The sequence below is a fragment of the Podarcis cretensis genome, assembly GCF_951804945.1.
Source record: "Podarcis cretensis genome assembly, chromosome: 12".
Taxonomy (NCBI): Eukaryota; Metazoa; Chordata; class Lepidosauria; order Squamata; family Lacertidae; genus Podarcis; species Podarcis cretensis.
This window is the reverse complement of record NC_137181.1, coordinates 38683713-38703231: the sequence shown is the minus strand read 5'-3', so window position 1 is coordinate 38703231 and position 19519 is coordinate 38683713. Positions and strand designations below refer to the sequence as shown.

The 19519-nt window shown below is 43.6% G+C and overlaps 1 long non-coding RNA gene across 1 annotated transcript; it reads right to left on the bottom strand.

The window, feature by feature from the left end:
• Nucleotides 1-1551: 1551 nt before the first annotated feature.
• Nucleotides 1552-17719, bottom strand: LOC307199923. Its single transcript, XR_013832260.1, has 3 exons — nucleotides 17616-17719; nucleotides 2956-3065; nucleotides 1552-2625 (listed from the first exon to the last, which is right to left on the bottom strand). It is a non-coding gene; the product is annotated as an uncharacterized lncRNA (long non-coding RNA).
• Nucleotides 17720-19519: the final 1800 nt, after the last annotated feature.

Below are 19519 nucleotides of genomic sequence, written 5' to 3'. Positions count from 1 at the left end.
ACCTGACAGCTGAACCTACATCAGGAGAAATGATGGTGGCAGTGGCTCTGTTGGCTGGTTAAGCCCGGACGTAAATCTCTGCAGGAGAGAGCTACATCACTGCGGTTGCGTGGCTGTTCATCTTCCAGCACACTCTCTTCCTGAGGTCTCTGTTTTAGCTGACTTGCCTCATGGCATTAAAATGCTTCTGTCTGAATAAGCAGCACTGAGGCAACCTGGTTCAAAGGACAACAGGGGCGTGCCTTTTAAGAGTTGCGTAGAAGGAGGCATTGCAGCAGGTGCCGAATGTCAGAATGATCTCCCCCACAACTCTTAAAGCGACCCTCCTTTCTATGAGCAAGACCCTTTGGAGGGTTCTAAGCAGAGGCTGGATGGTCTGGACCATAAAGAAGGCTGATCGCTGAAGAATTGATGCTTTTGAATTATGGTGCTGGAGGAGACTCTTGAGAGTCCCATGGACTGCAAGAAGATCAAATGTATCCATTCTGAAGGAAATCAGCCCTGAGTGCTCACTGGAAGGACAGATCGTGAAGCGGAGACTCCAATACTTTGGCCACCTCATGAGAAGAGAAGACTCCCTGGAAAAGACCCTGATGTTGGGAAAGATGGAGGGCACAAGGAGAAACGGACGACAGAGGACGAGATGGTTGGACAGTGTTCTCGAAGCTACAAATATGAGTCTGACCAACCTGCGGGAAGCAGTGGAAGACAGGAGTGCCTGGCGTGCTCTGGTCCATGGGGTCACGAAGAGTCGGACACGACTAAACAACTAAACAACACAAAGCAGAGGCTGGATGGTCATCTGTCATGGATGCTTTAGTGGAGACCCCTGCATTGCAGGGGGTGGCCTAGATGGCCCTTTGGACGGGTCCCTTCCAACTCTACAATTCCATGACCGCAGTACCTTCACCATCCCATCAAACATAGCAAATCATCGAAAGGGCTCCTTACCCCCCCCCCATCCCTTTGCTGTATTGCACATCCAACTCCCACCTGGGCGATTTAAAACATACCTGAGGTTCATCAGTATGTTGAGCAGGGCAGCAGCTGTGGAAGCACACTTGGCTTTCACTGATCAGAGGCAGATTTAGGGGCTCCTGACCCCAAATTACACTGGGTGCAGAGCCTAGAGTGTGCTGCAACTATTTTATACAATTTTAATAATAATAATAATAATAATAATAATAATAATAATAATAAATGCCCCACCCATCTGGCTGGGTTTCCCCAGCCACTCTGGGTGGTTTCCAGCAAAATACTATAATGCAATAATTCATCAGATTGGCTGCCTTCATATGCCTTCCAAAAGTCAGATAGTTATTTATTTCTTTGACATCTGATGGGAGGGCGTTCCACAGGGCGGGCACCACTACCAAGAAGGCCCTTGCCTGGTTTCCTGTAACCTCGCTTCTCACAGTGAGGGAACCACCAGAAGGCCCTCGTAGCTGGACCTCAGCATCCAGGCAGAACGATGGAGGTGGAGATGCTCCTTCAGGTATACTGGGCCAAGGCGTTTAGGGCTTTAAAGGTCAGCACCAACACTTTGAATTGTGCCCGGAAACATACTGAGAGCCAATGTAAGTCTTTCAGGACCGGTGTTAAGTGGTCTTGGTGGCCACTCCCAGTCACCAGTCTAGCTGCCGCCTTCTGGATTAGTTGTAGTTTCCAGGTCACCTTCAAAGGTAGCCCGACGTAGAACGCATTGCAGTAGTCCAAGCGGGAGATAACCAGAGCATGCGCCACTCTGGCAAGACAGCCCACAGAAGGTGAAGGGGGTGCTAAATTCTGGTGCCACACAAGGCGCTGCTGAAATTTGAGATCCCAACAGCAACAGCTTTGATGTGCATCTTGGAGGATAGATCTGCCACCTGCCGCCTCCTAGGCAGCACTGTCATCCCACCTGTACAGTGGCCTCTTGACAAATAGGAGGCACTGCTGGTCTCTCCTCCTTCCTGTTCTCAAAGTAGATCTTTGTCTCCTCCTTGTTCCTGATGTAGATCTTCACTCACCCCTTTTTCCCTGGTGGCAGGGTGAGGGAGGTGTCATTCTGTGATTCGCCTCAGGTGCCAAAATGTATTGGGCAGGCTCTGCTCTTATGGGACAAAGCTCTAGATAGAGGCAAGTACTTGCAGACCGATCAAGCATTTTGGATAGATCTGGGTAGCCTTTGCTATGGCCTGAGAGAGCCTAGCATTTCCTTCTTGTCTTTGGCTGCTCATGACAAATTGACACAGCAGGTCTTGGGAATCAGCCATTGCTATGGAAACAGCCTTGATTTGGAGAGATAATTTCAAATTGCCACTGTTAATCTGCAGTGTGCTAATTAAAGCCAAATTTTAGAATGCAGTTTACATTTCATTTTCAAGCATCCCCCCCCCCATTCAAATTACTTCCACATTTCAGACATTTTCCAACAAGGAATGTATGCATTTAGTATATGACATAAAGAAATAAGGCAGTCCATTATTTCTAGCAGTCAGTTATACATAGGTGTGTGGCACTGTGCATGGAATTAAATATGAGCCTCTATAACAGTTAGCGGAGGTGCTTTTTGAAATGCATACTTTTCATGTGAATGGACTCCTCTCCATCAATATCCACTTTGGTTATCTTCCATGTTGCGACCTGCAAAAGAAATGTTTATGTTAATTTATATTTCAGTTCATATGCATGTTTAGGTTACTGTTTTCTTACATTATCCGTACTTAGTTAAAAACCTCAATAAACAATTTTTTAAAAAACCAGGTAGCAGAGGTGCTCCAGTGCAATGGCCCCAAACCCTTTTGGTCTTAACCATTCCTCCTTTACTTGTTACTCATAGGAAAATGACACCTGACCTCTGGATTCACCCAGGCTGAACCTTGCAGCCTGAAACCATTCCAAAGTTGCAATCATACTATAAAGTCAGGATTTTGTAATGGTGCAGTTGCCTCCAAAGATTGATGCCTTACTTACATATCCTTTCTTTGCAGGAGCAGCAGCTAGCCTTTCTGGTTCCTCAACGCCCCTTCAGAGTCTGGTCTTCTCCAGTTGATTTCCATTCATCATGATACCTGGATAAACATCTGATAGAAGGAAAAGATGCAGCACACTGGAGCAGGAAAGAGTTAGTAGGCCTACAGGCATTCCACAGATCAGATCCAATGGCTCAGGAAGAAATTATAAACTGGGGTGTGCTAGGCTCCGGATTGGTCCCTTTCCCTACAGAAGGTAGAAAGGGGACCGAGAATGTGTTGCTCCCTACCACGTTGTCCTCTGCTGTACATCTTGGCCGTCAACTCTATGGGCATTGCTGTCATTTCCTTCACACAGCTGCCGTGTAAAACATAGCCTTGGGCTGTTGTGTTTCCACACCACAGGCATTTAGAAGCTGCTTTGCACTTTTGTACAGTACTTTCAACACAGTAATGGTGCCAGTGGGGAAAAGATTTCTGCCTTATGGAAAGGATAAGGCAGGGTACTGAGAAAGTGACACAAACGGACACCAACCTCCATTTTGGAATGTTGTCGGCTGCTGAGCCTGTCTCAATTTATGTATATATTAGAATTGTTATTGCTGCATGCGTCCTTGAATGATGCAAATGCATCAGAAGGGCAGGAGATAGGTTTTCTGAAATAAATAAACTAAATAGGAGCTCTGGAGCAGCTGCTCCTGATTTGGAGATAAGGATTAGGATGAAAGACCCTAATTTGGGCCCTCGTAGGCAGCCAAATCCGTGATTTCAAGAGGATCAGTAATCAGGAGTTGCCAGATTCTTTCTTCTATAGCCCTGTCTTTCCATTGCCGTTCTTCCAGCATAATTCTGCCGGTACTAAATCAAATGTGCAATGTAAAGCTGCAGTAACAAAATGTTAAATCAAGCTGGGTGAGTGGATGCTTATCCAGTGGAAACAGCTGCCAAAAACGTGGTATTTCATCTCGTTTTTCATGCATAGTAATGAAGGCTGCACTAATCCCTGAAATCAGATATTTCACGAATACCTTTTAAACATGCACACAAAAGAGTTAAACAGAACTCGAAGCCACAGATTTTTTTAAAAAAATTCTAATTTCTATAATAAAGGGATATCACAAACCGCCATTGCTACTGTGAAAAGGACCGAAAGGTCATTTTTTATAGCATTAAGTCTTCTGGGCTACCAATCCTGAAACAAAAATATGAATATGCATTTATAATCTTTCTTCCCTGTGCATATTTTATGTAGATCTAGAACAATTGCAGAAATGAGCCTTTCCTCCAGGTAGATGCTTTCATCCAAGCGAATTAGCAACCTGGACATTTTATGGTAACATGCATTATGGATAGCGGAAGACGTTTGAAAAGGAGCTCTTTGTTTAAGTGGCTTGGTAAGCAGCCACACTGCTGGTTCACAGCAGGTTGAGTTTCTGGGTTTGCTTTTATTGTGGAATTGATGTGAAATTTGAGTTTGGCCAGCCTGGCTGAAAAGGAAAGGGGAATCAGATAGGCGTTGCAATGCAGGGAAGCTGTACTGTAACCTTTGCCTGTGTCTCCGTGTTATACAGCCTAAATGTGAATGCTGGCTTTGAGAGGCTCAGTGCAGTCTCCTGCAAACTTTAAATGTCGTCCAGCCCTGACAAGGACAGACTTCAGTGGAAATGAGAAGTAGTTCGTTGGATAGCATGCACATACAGTGCACATGTAGAATAATGTGTGCACATGAAATTCCTGGGCACCTCTTTCATGCCTCTTCTTCGCTGTATTAAACATAATCATCATTTCCTTTAATTTTTATTCATACCTTTTCCATTCCCTAGAAGGAGGAGAGCCAGGAGCACCCAAAATCCTGCATATATCACTTTGCACATGGGTTCTGCATTGGGGCAAACTGTGAATTGAATGTGACGTTTCCAAAAAAATTGCAACTTGCATACCAAGTTTATTGGGAAGGAACCCTGCAGTTACTTTTTGATGATTTGCAAGTGAATTAACCACAATTAGAAGCCAATCACTTTTAAGCAATAGCCCAATTATTCCCTTGGACTACCTAATTAAAAACCAAACGCCATCGGTTCACAATAATTGTGAATTCTCCCATGCATCCTTTCCATATACACCGGAATTGCCTTGCCTTCAAAAGCGTCGCTCTAGCAGCAACAGCCCCTAGGTGGCGCTCCATCTTAAAACAATTAATTTGCTGACATAAATCAGGTATAGAGTAGAGGAGCTATACAGTTCTCTTAACATGGGAGAATTCAGCATTTGGGGGTGGGGAGGGGAAGAAAACAGTTGACAAAACATATCAATAAATTCAAATGAGACAAAAACCAACAAGTTACTAAACAGATGATAAATTTGGTATGGCAAAAGAAATAAGGTAAAGGTAAAGGACCCCTGGATGGTTAAGTCCAGTCAAAGGCGACTATGCGGTTGTGGCGCTCATCTCGATTTCAGGCCGAGGGAGCCGGCATTTGTCCACAGACAGCTTTCCAGGTCACGTGGCCAGCATGACTAAACTGCTTCTGGTGCAATGGGACACTGTGACAGAAGCTTCCAGGTCACGTGGCCAGCATGACTAAACTGCTTCTGGTGCAATGGGACACTGTGACAGAAGCCAGAGCACACGGAAACGCTGTTTACTTTCCCGCCACAGTGGTACCTATCTATCTACTTGCAGTGACATGCTTTCGAACTGCTAAGTTGGCAGGAGCTGGGACAGAGAAACGGGAGCTCACCCCGTCGCACGGATTCAAACCACCAACCTTCTGATCAGCAAGCCCAAGAGGCTCATTAATTTAGACAATAGCGCCACCTGCATCCCACTCAAAAAAGAAATAATCTAGACTTAAATACATATAAAGACAGAGCAAGAGGAAAGTTAACAGACAATATAATTCCAGATGTACAGAGACTCAGCAGCCTAGCTTAAATGTACTGCAGAGCCTGTTCAGGAGTCTAAAAATCACCTAGGACTCAGCTACATTAGCAAAGAAAAAGTGCTTTATATACGTTATATCACAGTGGAGTCCCATCTTTCACCAATGTGATTTCCCTTTATGAAGTTTAGAACGAGTTTTCCTGAAACGCTTGTTTGATGTGTCTAGATCTAGCCCTAGACTCATCATTTCTCCGAAGGAGACTAACAGCACTGGGGAGGACGAGTCCTCTTTCCCCCAAGCCTCCTGGAAGTTCCAGCTGCTGGTGGTACTGGCCTTGTTGCTATGGATCTCTATACTTTCAGTTACCTTCTTTTCTGCTGGTGTTGTGGGGCAGAAGAAGAAGAGGAGGAGTTTGGATTTGATATCCCGCTTTATCACTACCCGAAGGAGTCTCAAAGCGGCTAACATTCTCCTTTCCCTTCCTCCCCCACAACAAACACTCTGTGAGGTGAGTGGGGCGGAGAGACTTCAGAGAAGTGTGACTGGCCCAAGGTCACCCAGCAGCTGCAGGTGGAGGAGCGGAGATGCGAACCCAGTTCCCCAGATTACGAGACTACCGCTCTTAAACACTACACCACACTGGCGCAGATAGCTGCATCTTCTCCCAATGGCATCCATCTCATCATATAGGTGCCGACCCCAAAGGGATCAGACACAGGGCTGGCCCAATCATTGAACAGAGTGAGGCAGCCGATTTGGATGGTCAGGGAAGGGCAGCAAGGTGCTAGCTGTTTAATTCATTATCATTATTCATTGTGTCTGTGCTTAGGCACTTGTGGGCATTTCTGCCAAAAGAACTTGACTAGCCTTGGGTACAATCCACCTGGCTTGACAATGAAGGAGTGCCATTTGCCGCTCTGCCTCAGGCACCAAAATTTCTTGACTGGCCCTCAGCAGAAGATATCAAAGTTCTAGAACTCCTAGTGCAGAATTTAAGGTTAAAATCCTTTAAACGGGACCCTTTCCCAAGGAGTGTGATGACCTTAGTATTAGAGCCTTAGATTTAGAGTCGGCTCATTTTTGCCTTCCTACACTCTTGTTCTTGCATAGAACAAATGGTGTAATACAATACAGACCATGAAAAATATATTCCTTAAAAAACCACACACATCAACAATGAACCCGTTGTATAGCCTGATTAATGCAGGCCCATGCTATAGCTCTAGGCTGCTTTAACATTTTGTTACGTGAATGAACTTACCTACATGGGAGTCATGGGTAAGATGGTAAAGGGGGGGAATGAGCAAGAACTTCCCTAAACATGGTGCTAACAATTAATAGCCTTTTCCCATTTTTGAGATGCTCCACTGACTGAAATACCTTGGCAGACAAATATAGGTCAACGATGTGAAAAGGTCTTAAATGCCAACGTTATGTAAAATCAAAGAGTGGCAATTGTGAAGATTGGATGAACAAATATGGGAGACTGATGTAAGGATGTGAAATATTTTAATTAGTGCCACAGATCCAGCAAAACAGCGGTATGGAGGGAGATACAGGAATAATTTTAATAGCTTTATTTCTGTGTTAACGTGATACGGTTCAGCCTGTGTATTCTTTAATATTGCATCCCTAGAGGTATTACACAGAACTAAGTCCCATTACTCTCGGCAAGATTTACTTCCAAGCAAGCCTATGTAAGGTTGCCTGATTTAATACTAGATGAATGTTACTTCTTCATAAACCAAATTGTGTGACCACAATAAAGTATTAGGACCGGGAACATAAAAGCCCTGCTGGATCGGATCAAAATCCCACCCAATCCAACATCTGATTCTCACAGTGGCCCACAGTGGCCTATGGGAAACTTGCATGCATGGTTTTTACAAAGCAGGCAAACCGTCTTGTCCTTGACAAACTGCAAACATTAAGTACTGTGAGCAAAGGTTAGCAAGGTATTTGGACACCACACCCAGTTACCAATATATTAGCCACCCGTAATTCCACACAAACACACTGCCGTGCTAGTTATAGTTGAGCAGTTCATTGTCCTCCCCCTTCAGAATCTTCAGAATTATAATCTTATCATAGTACATGCTGAAAAGGCTGATAAGCATGGCTTACACCGCTTTCTTTGGAAGTGGGCGCCGTGACTGTCTGGTTGCTGAGCCAACTGATACGATGTCTCAGCAAGAAGTTGCAGTCCCCTTGAGAGATATATACGGTACAGTGCTAAAGCAAAAGCAAGATCCTACACCAACAATGAGAAAACGCTTGTGTGTCACAGATGCAAGCCAATTTGTCTCTGCATTGCATGATCTGTCACAAACTATTGTGAAATAATTTTTTTTTGGTCTACTTTCTTCCCTCTTAGCAATAAATAGGCTCATTGGTTTTATATGTGCCATCCATTAAAAGAAAAATCCAAGTCTCTGGATAACATGAAGATAACAAGCAGATTAGATACCTAGGAACATAGGAGACGGTCTTAAGAATAAATTAAGCCAGAATTGTGGAGCCAAACTGGCAGGAGCTGTCAAAGGTTCCCAACTATAAAGTTTCCCAACCTGACCTGGAGATTTCAAGAATTGAACTTGGAGATCATCTGCATGCACAAGAAAAGCACTAAAAGTGAGCTGTGGTACTTATATGTCTTGGGCATGTCATGATAAAAACAGAGGAGCAAAATGACCGCGCTGATTATTTACACATAGTACTTGAAAGTCTCAGAAAAGGTATGGTGGGAATGCAAGAAGGTTAAAGAATATTGGGAAATGATATATAATTTATTGAAAAAAATGTTGAAAAAAACCTTTTGTTAAAAAACCAGAATCTTTCCTGCTTGGAATTTTAGATCATGATATAAGAGAGGGAAATTGGAGATTGTTTATGTATGCGGCAACAGCAGCAAGAATTTTATTAATACAAGTATGGAAAACAGAGAAAACGCCAACAAAGAAAGAATGGCAAGCTAAACTTATGGACTATGTGGAACTGGCTAAGCTGACAGAGGATACATGAGAGAGACAACATCAATTTCAAAAAAAGAGTGGGAACCATTTATAAACTATATAAAAAGACAGTATAAAGATTTGGACTCATTGGCAGGTTTTGACTAAACTTTCACAACTATATAAGAGGCAAAATCAGCAGGATATATAATATGTTTAATAAACCAATACAGAAATACGGGGAAGCCAAAGAGGGGGGAGGCGATATATATATATATATATAAATTAACAAATTTTCCACAAATCTTAATTCAGTGTTATAATTTGAAAATTGAATAATTTTTTTTTTTTTAAAAAAAAGAGTATCAGAAAAGACTGCAAGGATCAAATGCATTAGTCCCAAACAGATGTTGAATGTAGTTCTGTTGATTTCACAGCTCTAAGCTCTGCTATGCTACAAACCCAAGCTTATTTTCAAAAGCACTTCAGTGGCTTTGGTCAAATAATAATTTATTATTTATACCCCACCCATCTGGCTGGGTTTCCCCAGCCACTCTGGGTGGCTTCCAACAAAATATTAAAAATACAATAAAACATCAAACATTAAAAATTTCCCTAAACAGGGCTGCCTTCAGATGTCTTGTAAAAGGCAGATAGTTGTTTCTTTCCTTGACATCTGATGGGACGGCATTCCACAGAGTGGGCGCCATCACTGAGAAGGCCCTCTGCCTGGTTCCCTGTAACCTCACTCAGTGAGGGAACCACCAGAAGGCCCTCGGCGCTGGACCTCAGCTTCCGGGCATGATGGCTTTCTGACTGCGTTGTGAATTCTCTGCTGTATCTTCTGGCCCACTCACACAACTCTGAAAAGGACTGCAGCCCATTTCACATTTGCACTAATGGAAGTTCTGCTTCCCAAGCAAATAGATGTTGGGAGCAGGGAGAGGAATCTAGAGCAGGTCTGCAATGTGAGGCCAAAGCCCCCTACTCATCCCTACATCAGGATCTGGGAAGGGCTGTAAGTCAGCGGTGGAGCATCTGTGTTGTCTGCAGATGCCAACAAGATCAGTCTCTAAGACTGAGAGAAACCCCTGCCTGAAACTCCAGAGAGCTGCTGCCAGTCAGTGTAGCCTATACTGAGGTAGATGGACCAGTGTTCTGACTGGGTATAAGGCAGCTTCCTAGATCTGTGTCTGCTAACGCCTAAAAAAAAAGCCAAGTGTGTGAATGACCCTACGTGCCTAATTCATTCCACGTATCCTGGCCACAGTCCGAACCGGGGCACTGCAGTGTGGATAGGCAGACAAACTTGTTCTAATTAACTCCCCTTTATTGCTCTATGTTTTCACATAGAAGAGGCTCTGAACCAAAAGGCAGCCACCTCCCCCGCCCCCAAACTGAGTTTATTTCCAGCAACTTCTGTGCTGGTACTATTGTGGGGTCAGAAGCTGAGGTGTGCTGTAGCATAGTGGTCCCCAATGGATGGTCTGTGGACCCCAAGGCGTCTACATAACCCATTAAGGGGGTCTGTGGCACTTACCTGTCAACTGTCAGACATCCCATTTTCGGGGGGGGGGGGTTGCTCACATTGAAAACACGGTGCCCCAAAACAGGGTGTTCAAGACAGTTGATGGGTATGTACGTTTTTGGGTGCCATACTCTCACACGGGAGTGCAGCCCAGAAAACATGCAGCTCGGTTTTGCGCTATGACATTTTAGAGGGTATGGTGGCACCATTCACATAACAAAAACTACGAAAATGGTACCTTGGTTCTCAAACGCCTTGGTACTCAAACAACTTGGAACCCAAACACTGCAAACCCAGAAGTGTTCTGGTTTGCAAATTTTTTTCGGTGGAAGCCAAACATGCTCCGTTTTGAGTGTTACGCTTCTGATTTGAGTGCCACACTTCAGTTTTGAGTGTTACGCTGAGGTCTGTCTGTTTTTGCTATTTATTTTGCATTTTTGTTTTTGTGGCTCTTTTTTTGTTTTTGTGACTGTGTGGAACCCAGTTCAGCTACTGATTGATTGATTGATTTTGTGACTGCAGCACATTGTTGATTGCTTTCCTTTTATGGATCAATGGTCTTGTTAGTAAAATTCATGTTAAATTTCTGTTTTAGGGGTTGTTTTTAAAAGTCTGGAACAGATTAATCCAATTTGCATTACTTTCTATGGGAAAGCACACCTTGGTTTTGGAACAGGCTGCTGGAACAGATTAAGTTTGAGAACCAAGACACCACTGTACAGAGATAGCAACATTTTCAAAAGTAGGGGGTCCATGGCTTGGTTTCAAAACAAAACAAAACAAAACAAAACAGGGGGACTGCAGTACTTAATTGGGAACCACTGATGTAGCACATTTTCCCTGGTTGTTTGGCTTTCATAAAGAAGCCAGAAATACCAGACCCTGAAGGCTGTTTCAGTGCTGCTTCAGCAACTCATTTTGTACACCAGTCAGTATCTATCAACTCATTAATTACATTCACTCCTTCACACTCCGTCATCTGATCCAAAAAAACTATGTCCCATAAATATACAGGTGATAAAAGGGTTCAGTGGATCTTCTGTCTTTTCTAACTTGGCTGCAGGGGTATCTTTTCACAGGGAGGAGACCCACAAGTGATTAGTAGCTTGAGAACTGGGTTTAGCTGTGGGACATATGCATGTCTGGAAGTAAAATTGCAAAAGTTCAAATCACTGCTTGTCCATGCAACTAACTCCTCCACCACATACGATTTATTATTTGCTTGAATAGTTGCTTGAAGTAGGGACTGTCTACAATCCAATACCTGCTGGTTCTCTTCGGGTTCCAAACAGTGCCAGGCCTACCATTAGGCCAAGTGAGGCAGCTGCCTCAGGTTGCAGATTCTAGATGTTATATGGGGCCATTGCTCCCTGAGCTAGCCTGCTCACCTCAAGAGTGGGGAAGATGCTGTCCCTCTGGTGGGAATGAAAAGGGTCACCTTGTCCTTTGCCTCAGGCAGCACAATGTCTTTATCCTGCCCTGCTTCTGTATCTCTGCCCTGCCTTTGCAAACGGGCACCTCGCCAGTTGCATTCAGCTTTTGTCAGTCCCATTCTCTCTGGTTATCTTGATAAATTTATTTATTCCTAACCCTGCAGCCGACATAATGAGACAGAGCAATGCATATCAAATGTACTGTCAGGAAGGGTAAAAAAACACCCATAAAAAATAGTAATCCTGCATTCATTATGGAGATAGCCTTGTTGGGAAATTACAGTAATCCTTAATTTTCCAGAGTGCTGGTTGGGGCCATTTCTATGATGCAACATCGTCATTTCATATGCAGCTGATTCTAGCCATGCAAGCTAACCTGTCCACTCACTAATATATTCAAACATCTTCCCCAGCTTTCTGCAAGGAATCAAATTGCACACAACATAGTGAATGTGGATCTATATACTCCCTGCAAAGTTTCAGACACCAGGTTCTTATTTTTCTGTTTTAATTTGCTTTGTTTTTTCCTTTGTAAGTTGCTTTGAGACACGTGAAAAAGCAGGGCATAATTTTTTTAAGCAAACATCTGGAATGGCATGATGTTTCTTGTTTTAAAAGCTCAGTCCTATTTCGTACGGCTATTTAAAATAAGATCCTGTAAAGGAAGTGTCCTTATTCCCACACCCAACTCCAGAACCCACTTTTTCAATACGCTTGCCAAGGTCTGAATTTTTTCATTCTCCATTCCCTTTAAAATGTTATTTTCAGGGCTTGCTAGGCCAGGCTAAAGTTGCTATGAGGCAGCTAAGCTATTTTTATTGATGGTATTCATATTTTAATTGGTTACTTTGAGGCATGATATATATATATATATATATATATATATATATATATATATATATATGAAGTGTTAGAAATGAAAATAAGTAATTGAGGGCACAGTCCACTCACTTGGGAGTAGCTCCACTGAACACAGTAGGGTGTTCTAAATATAAAGGGTTGCATGGCACATTGTAAAATGTAGTGTTTTGTATCTATTTCAGATCCTACAAATGGAGGCCTCTGCAGTTGCACAGCTGAATGTGATTTTCACACTGCACATTAGCACAGTGTGTGTGTTTGTGCGTGAGAAACAGATTTGTTCTTTTTAATAGTTTTTCTGATCCAAAAAAGCAGAGATTAAGAGAAGCCTATGTTGGTTCCTCTTTAAACAAAATGGATATGAATATGAAAACACAGGGGGGGGGGGAACAATCTGATGCACAAAGCCAAGAATAGCCGTCCTTTCCTAACTGAAGCTCAGGGGAACTGCAGTAAGTTGCAGGCAATTATAAAAAATGGAACAGGAGCACAGCGCCCAGAAGTTTATTATGCCTTTCCAGGAAGCAGCAACCAGGGATCATTAATGACTACAAATTAGATGATAAAGTCATTCAGATCAACAAATGATTTGAGAGTAGCCTGTTGGTCTCAAAGTCTAAGCATAAAACGAACCCTATGGCAGTGCTATGCCTGAATGCAGGCTTCCACAGGTCTTACTTCAAAATATTGCTTTCAATTATGATGATCTTAGTGCCCTCTGAAATAATTATAGAATACCATTGAAGACGGCTGAGCAATCTATTCAGTTGGCACTGGGGATTTCAAATAACATGGTGTGACTGCCATCAGGCCTCTCAATTTTTGTTATATAAATTAACCCGTGTGTTATAGGGACGCTGCCATCAGGCATTAGTAGTTAATGCATTTGTTACGGTACTTTAAACCACATGAGAGCACTGTTTGTCCTCTTTCTCTTTCTTAGCTCCACACATCCTATAAACAGTTCCTGCATGAATAAAGCCTTTAAACTCCAGAAACTAAGTTGAAACAACAGAACATGCCTTTTTTTTTTTACTGCCAATACCATACAGATATACGAGCTAGGTTCATCTTACCTGTAGTACATAAATTCCCAGGTCGCACATAACTTTATACCTCCCTGCTACTTTAAGATGAAAACCCAGATGTTACATACTCAGTTGCTAGATTCTGCACTGCCATGATGGATATTCGTCGAAGGATGGTTTGTGCCACAAACTAGGTCCAAAATGCAAGACCTTTTAACTGTGCCTGTTTCTATCTTTTTTATTATGTATGATATAATCAACTTTTAATTGCTAGTTTTTATTCCTTACCTGTTTTAAGTCTTATGTGTTCAGTTTATCCATATGTTTTATCTTATGTTGGTCTGTGACCGAAATAAAAGTTTGATAGCGATACTGTAAGTGATTACTCCAATCTAATTCACCTAACCTGCAAGGTCTGTAACAGCCTATTACACTTAATATCAAATTGCTGTGGAGATGGATGCCAGTGCCTGAAGGCCAGTTCAGAACCCCATGTATTTATATGCAAAACACCTACATGTCAGGGCAGTGCCATGCAGTTCAAGAAAGGGGCAGAGAATATCACACCCTCTGCTTTTCATCAGATGAAAATAGGCAGACGTGCCAACTGATGCTGATAAATGTGCTTGTATATAAATTCCCTAGCACACTCTTCAATAGCGGAGACATTTGCTTTAGGTATGCTGCCAACTTCCTACAATTTAATGTAGGTGGGCCACACCAACAGCAGTGTGACGAGAGAAAAGAGGCAAGTGAGCAAGAGGTGCAGGTGGGGGGGCAGCCCAGGCGACCTGCTGAGGAAGGTGTCTTTGAAGGAGGGTGGGATGCACTTGAGAGAGTGGTTTGGTGAAGAACTCTGTGAGGCACCATGTTAATTGTCACTTCAGAGAGGATAATAATAATAATATTATAATAATTTATTATTTATAATCCGCCCATCTGGCTGGGTTTCCCCAGCCACTCTGGGTGGCTTCCAACACAACACTAAAATACAATAACCTATTAAACATTAAAAGCTTCCCTAAACAGGGCTGCCTTCAGAGGTCTTCTAAAAGTTTGATAGTTATTTTTCTCTTTGACATCTGGTGGGAGGGCGTTCCACAGGGCGGCTGCCACTACCGAGAAAGCCCTCTGCCTAGTTCCCTGTAACTTGGCTTCTCGCAGTGAGGGAACCACCAGAAGGCCCTCGGCGCTGGACCTCAGTGTCCAGGCAGAACGATGGAGGTGGAGATGCTCCTTCAGGTATACTGGGCCAAGGCGTTTAGGGCTTTAAAGGTCAGCACCAACACTTTGAATTGTGCTCGGAAACATACTGGGAGCCAATGTAGGTCTTTCAAGACCGGTGTTATATGGTCTTGGCGGCCCCTCCCAGTCACCAGTCTAGCTGCCGCATTCTGGATTAGTTGTAGTTTCCGGGTCACCTTCAAAGGTAGCCCCACATAGAGCACATTGCAGTAGTCCAAGCGAGAGATAACCAGAACATGCACCACTCTGGCGAGACAGTCCGCGGGCAGGTAGGGTCTCAGCCTAAATACCAGATGGAGCTGATAAACAGCTGCTCTGGACACAGAATTGACCTGTGCCTCCATGGACAGCTGTGAGTCCAGAATGACTCCCAGGCTGCGCACCTGGTCCTTCAGAGGCACAGTTACCCCATTTAGGACCAGGGAGTCTTCCACACCTGCCCGCCTCCTGTCCCCCAAAAACAGTACTTCTGTCTTATCAGGATTCAACCTCAATCTGTTAGCCGCCATCCATCCTCCAACCAAGAGTTCACCCACTCCCCTGACGTCGCATTGAAAAATTAGCAGAGAAGAGCTGTTTGGCCGAGTTGTGGGGGAAGGAGGTGGGATTTGGGGTGAGCTGTGGGTGGCGGCGGCAGGGGGAGGAAAGGGGGGGAAGGAAGGGGATAACAAAGGAGTGAGGGTTGGTGAGAGAACCAGTAGGGGTAGCATCCCCTAATAAAACACAATAAAAAGAAATCATTTAAGCTGCCTGTGACATTTCCTAGGGATGATCAAGCCAGTTAGCACACAAATAGTTTGATGTCAATTCGTGTTCAAATAATGTAAAAATTATATATTAGTAAAAAAAAGCTTACAAATGTTACGCTGGTAGCTACAGAATCACCCAATATTGTGTTTATATGGGTTTGGTTGGGATCACTCATCATAAACATACATACTTTCCTTTGACTTCCTTACATAAATATTTGAATATTTTATCTTCATAACACCAGCCAACATCCTGTTCTGATTCTCAAGTGAGATTGCTCTTTTCTCGGTTTCACCATGAAACATGATAATGATGTTAAAATCCTCAACAACTGCCTCAGTTTTTAAAACAACGGAATTATAGGATCCATGTGTGTCCAAAAAGCCAGTATTTATTATCAGTTTCTAAGAAGATTTGTGCATGATAAATGCTTGGTCAGCGCAAGAGACAGTTCTGAGGAAGACTAAACAGACTTCATAAGAATACAGTAGTGGAATAGCACAGGAGCTCAAAACTCTTGCAGTGTGTTGTCTACAGAGTTGTTATGAAGGCAGCACAACAAAAATTCAGGCCTACTTCACTTGAAAACAGAGTGGCACAGAAACTGCTTAAAACTGCATCTGTGTGACAGATGCACCCTATGGCCAGCCATTTGTATGCAGCAGCTTAGCACACAAATTGGATGTCACCATACCAGAGGCTTCTGTGGAGCCGCCATTTTGATTTGCCACAACCTCAGGGGACATTGCAGTCTCCTTGAGGGAATTTCATACTGAAAAGCTAAGGCTATCCCTTCCACTGTGGTTTTTGTTGATGCACATGTTAAAGTCTGTCAGTAAATGTGTGGCCTGTGTAATACTATTTAGTGGTGTCTCTTTCTCTTCCTCCTAGGGCCTAGGGCTGCCATATTTCAAGTAAAAACCAGGACACCCCAAAAGTAGTTGAGCTTTTTTAAGGAACACCCCACCCCCCAAATTTAGCTTTTCAAAGGAAAACCTGAAAGTTGAGCTATTTTTTACAAAAACAAAACAAAAAACCCAAGAAAAGCACAATTTTACGACTTGTCTAAGATCCAGGACAAATTGCTGCCTCTTGCAACAATGCCCCCTGATGTCAATTCCGCCTTTGAAATCCAAGTCAAGGAAAATTTGGACGTATGGCAGGCCTACTTCCTCCACTTTCCTCTTTAGCTGCATTGTAGGCGCCAATCTGTATGGGAGCCATGGTGGGCCTCACCGGGTCTCAGCCAGCCTCGCCAGGCCTGCCCACAGCCATGGCAGGCCCCGCCAGGTGCTCCCATGGCTACAACAGGCCCCACCAGGCACACACATAATTTACTTACTTATAATCTTGCATTAGGGACCCAGGTGGTGCTGTGGGTTAAACCACAGAGCCTAGGACTTGCCGATCAGAAGGTTGGCGGTTTGAATCCCCGCGACGGGGTGAGCTCTCATTGCTCGATCCCTGCTCCTGACAACCTAGCAGTTCTAAAGCATGTCAAAGTTCAAGTAGATAAATAGGTACCACTCCAGTGGGAAGGTAAATGGCGTTTCCGTGCGCTGCTCTGGTTCGCCAGAAGCAGCTTAGTCATGCTGGCCACATGACCCGGAAGCTGTACGCTGGCTCCCTCGGCCAATAAAGCGAGATGAGCACCACAACCCCAGAGTTGTCCATGACTGGACCTAATGGTCAGGGGTCCCTTTACCTTTACCTAATCTTGCATTGGTTCACAGCAAAGGCAGCAGTAAAAATTGAGCAGGCAAAACACAGTGGTACCTTGGGTTAAGAACTTAATTCGTTCTGGAGGTCCGTTCTTAACCTGAGGTACCACTTTAGCTAATGGGGCCTGCCGCTGCCACCGCGCCGTCGCACGATTTATGTTCTCATCCTGAAGTAAAGTTCTTAACCTGAGGTACTATTTCTGGGTTAGCGGAGTCTGTAACCTGAAATGTCTGTAACCCAAGGTACCACTGTACTTACATTGTATAACAAGCTTCAGGCATGCACCTGGAGCAAGTGGAGGCATGTCTGCATCCATCTCTGGTCCAAGGAAGAGATAGAGAGGAACAGGAAGTACTATATGCTCCTTCCTCTCTGGGAGAGGAGGGGAAGTGACATCACACAGAGCCCTCTCTACTAATTCTATTTCTGTGGTCTGAGTGTCAGCAATGCAGCACTGTGGTCATAGCCCCTTCTCATGCTAACAAGCAATAATATGCATTTGTTAGTTGGGGCTGCTAATCCCTCACAGACTTGACCTTTGTTAATATTATAGCTTAATTGTAGTTCAGAAACAGATAACATCCAACTTTATGATAGCAATACTTTTGCAATGCCGTGATATCCCTGCAGAGGAACTTTATAGAATTGTCATAAATGTTGCCTAGGAACATAAATTACCTTGCGAATAAGCCTCAATCTCAGTTTGCCAAGCAGCCAGAAGAATCATGCTTGCTGTGCATGTCACTGCTACCTTGTGCATTGAGTTGGAATGTGGCCTCTGCATGCATGGGGCGAATATGTCCCTTGATGCTGCCCTAAACAAGCACAATCGAGGCAAGCTATCTCTTTGATGAAAAACAAAACTTGGATTATTTTTACATATTTAAAACCTTCCACTACACTGGAATTGTATTGCTACCTAATTGCCTGGAATAGCAGGAATGGAAAAAGAAACCCAGGCGAAGCTGTAGACCAGTGCCATTTGGGCTTTACGTTAAGATTTCCTGCATATTCAAATAGAGAAGTAGTCTTCAGCTGTCTCATAACTGGGACCTGCCTTTAACTCACACATATCTGTTTCTATGACAATAGTGCTGCCGTTGAAACCCATCTTAGAGCCGACTGTGAACCAGTTCTGGGTCCCGGCTCTCCAGCTGAAAACCAGTGATCTAGTGCTATCACTCATAGCATGGTCACAACAAGTGTTTAAGCATGTGCAGAGCAAGAAACAAGTGTGGTGAGCAAGCTAGAGCAGCCTTTCTCAACCTTGAGTTCCTAGATGTTGTTGGACTACAACTCCCACTATCCCTCCCTAGCCAGCAGGCCCAGTGGTCAGGCACAGGGGCAGACTTCAGTATTCTTTCAAAATATGGTGCCCTGTGCAGGGCCAAAATTTGGCACCCCCAAATAGATCTTCTCAATTATGGATCTTCTACATTTTGCGCTTGCTCAGCTCAGCGCCATGTGTGGCAGAACCGGCCACGCTGCCCAAAATCCAGTGCTGTCAGGGATGATGCGAGTTGTAGCCCAAACCTTGTGGAGGGCACCTTGTTGGCAATCCCTGAATTAGAATCTTAGAAAGCTGATTATCAAATTCTCCAAGTGAAGGCTGTGCCATAAAATATCATCGAAAGTGTAACCGTATAGAGAAATTTGGGCTTTGGAGAGTTACTAGAACCAGCATGCACGCAAACACAAAGGTGTTATCTGAAAAAAATACAAGAAAATCCCTAAAAGCTAACAACCTTTCAAATCTCCATTGGGAAGGACCTTGCAGGGCGTGATTCATCATGATGGGTGTGACTCTAAGAAATTATCAGTTCATTTGACCTCAGGGGTGTGGAACTTATTTTACTGCTTTATAATTGCTTGTGTTTATGATTGCATGGACATTGCCCATTCTTAATAGCTGCATAGCATGACCCTGGTCCGTTTTTTTCTGCTTGTTTCAGGCTTCCTTTATCAAATATCAAAGAATTAAAGTTGAATCTGACAGGATACATGAGTATGCATTTCTAGAATCATTCCCATGCTTTCCCAAGATACTGCTTTGCCACAAATTTCAACTGAGAACAATGTGGTCAAAAAGCAACATCGCACCACCCTGCTTCTCATAATCATTCATGGCCAGTATGATGTCTATATATTTTAGCCTCTCCATC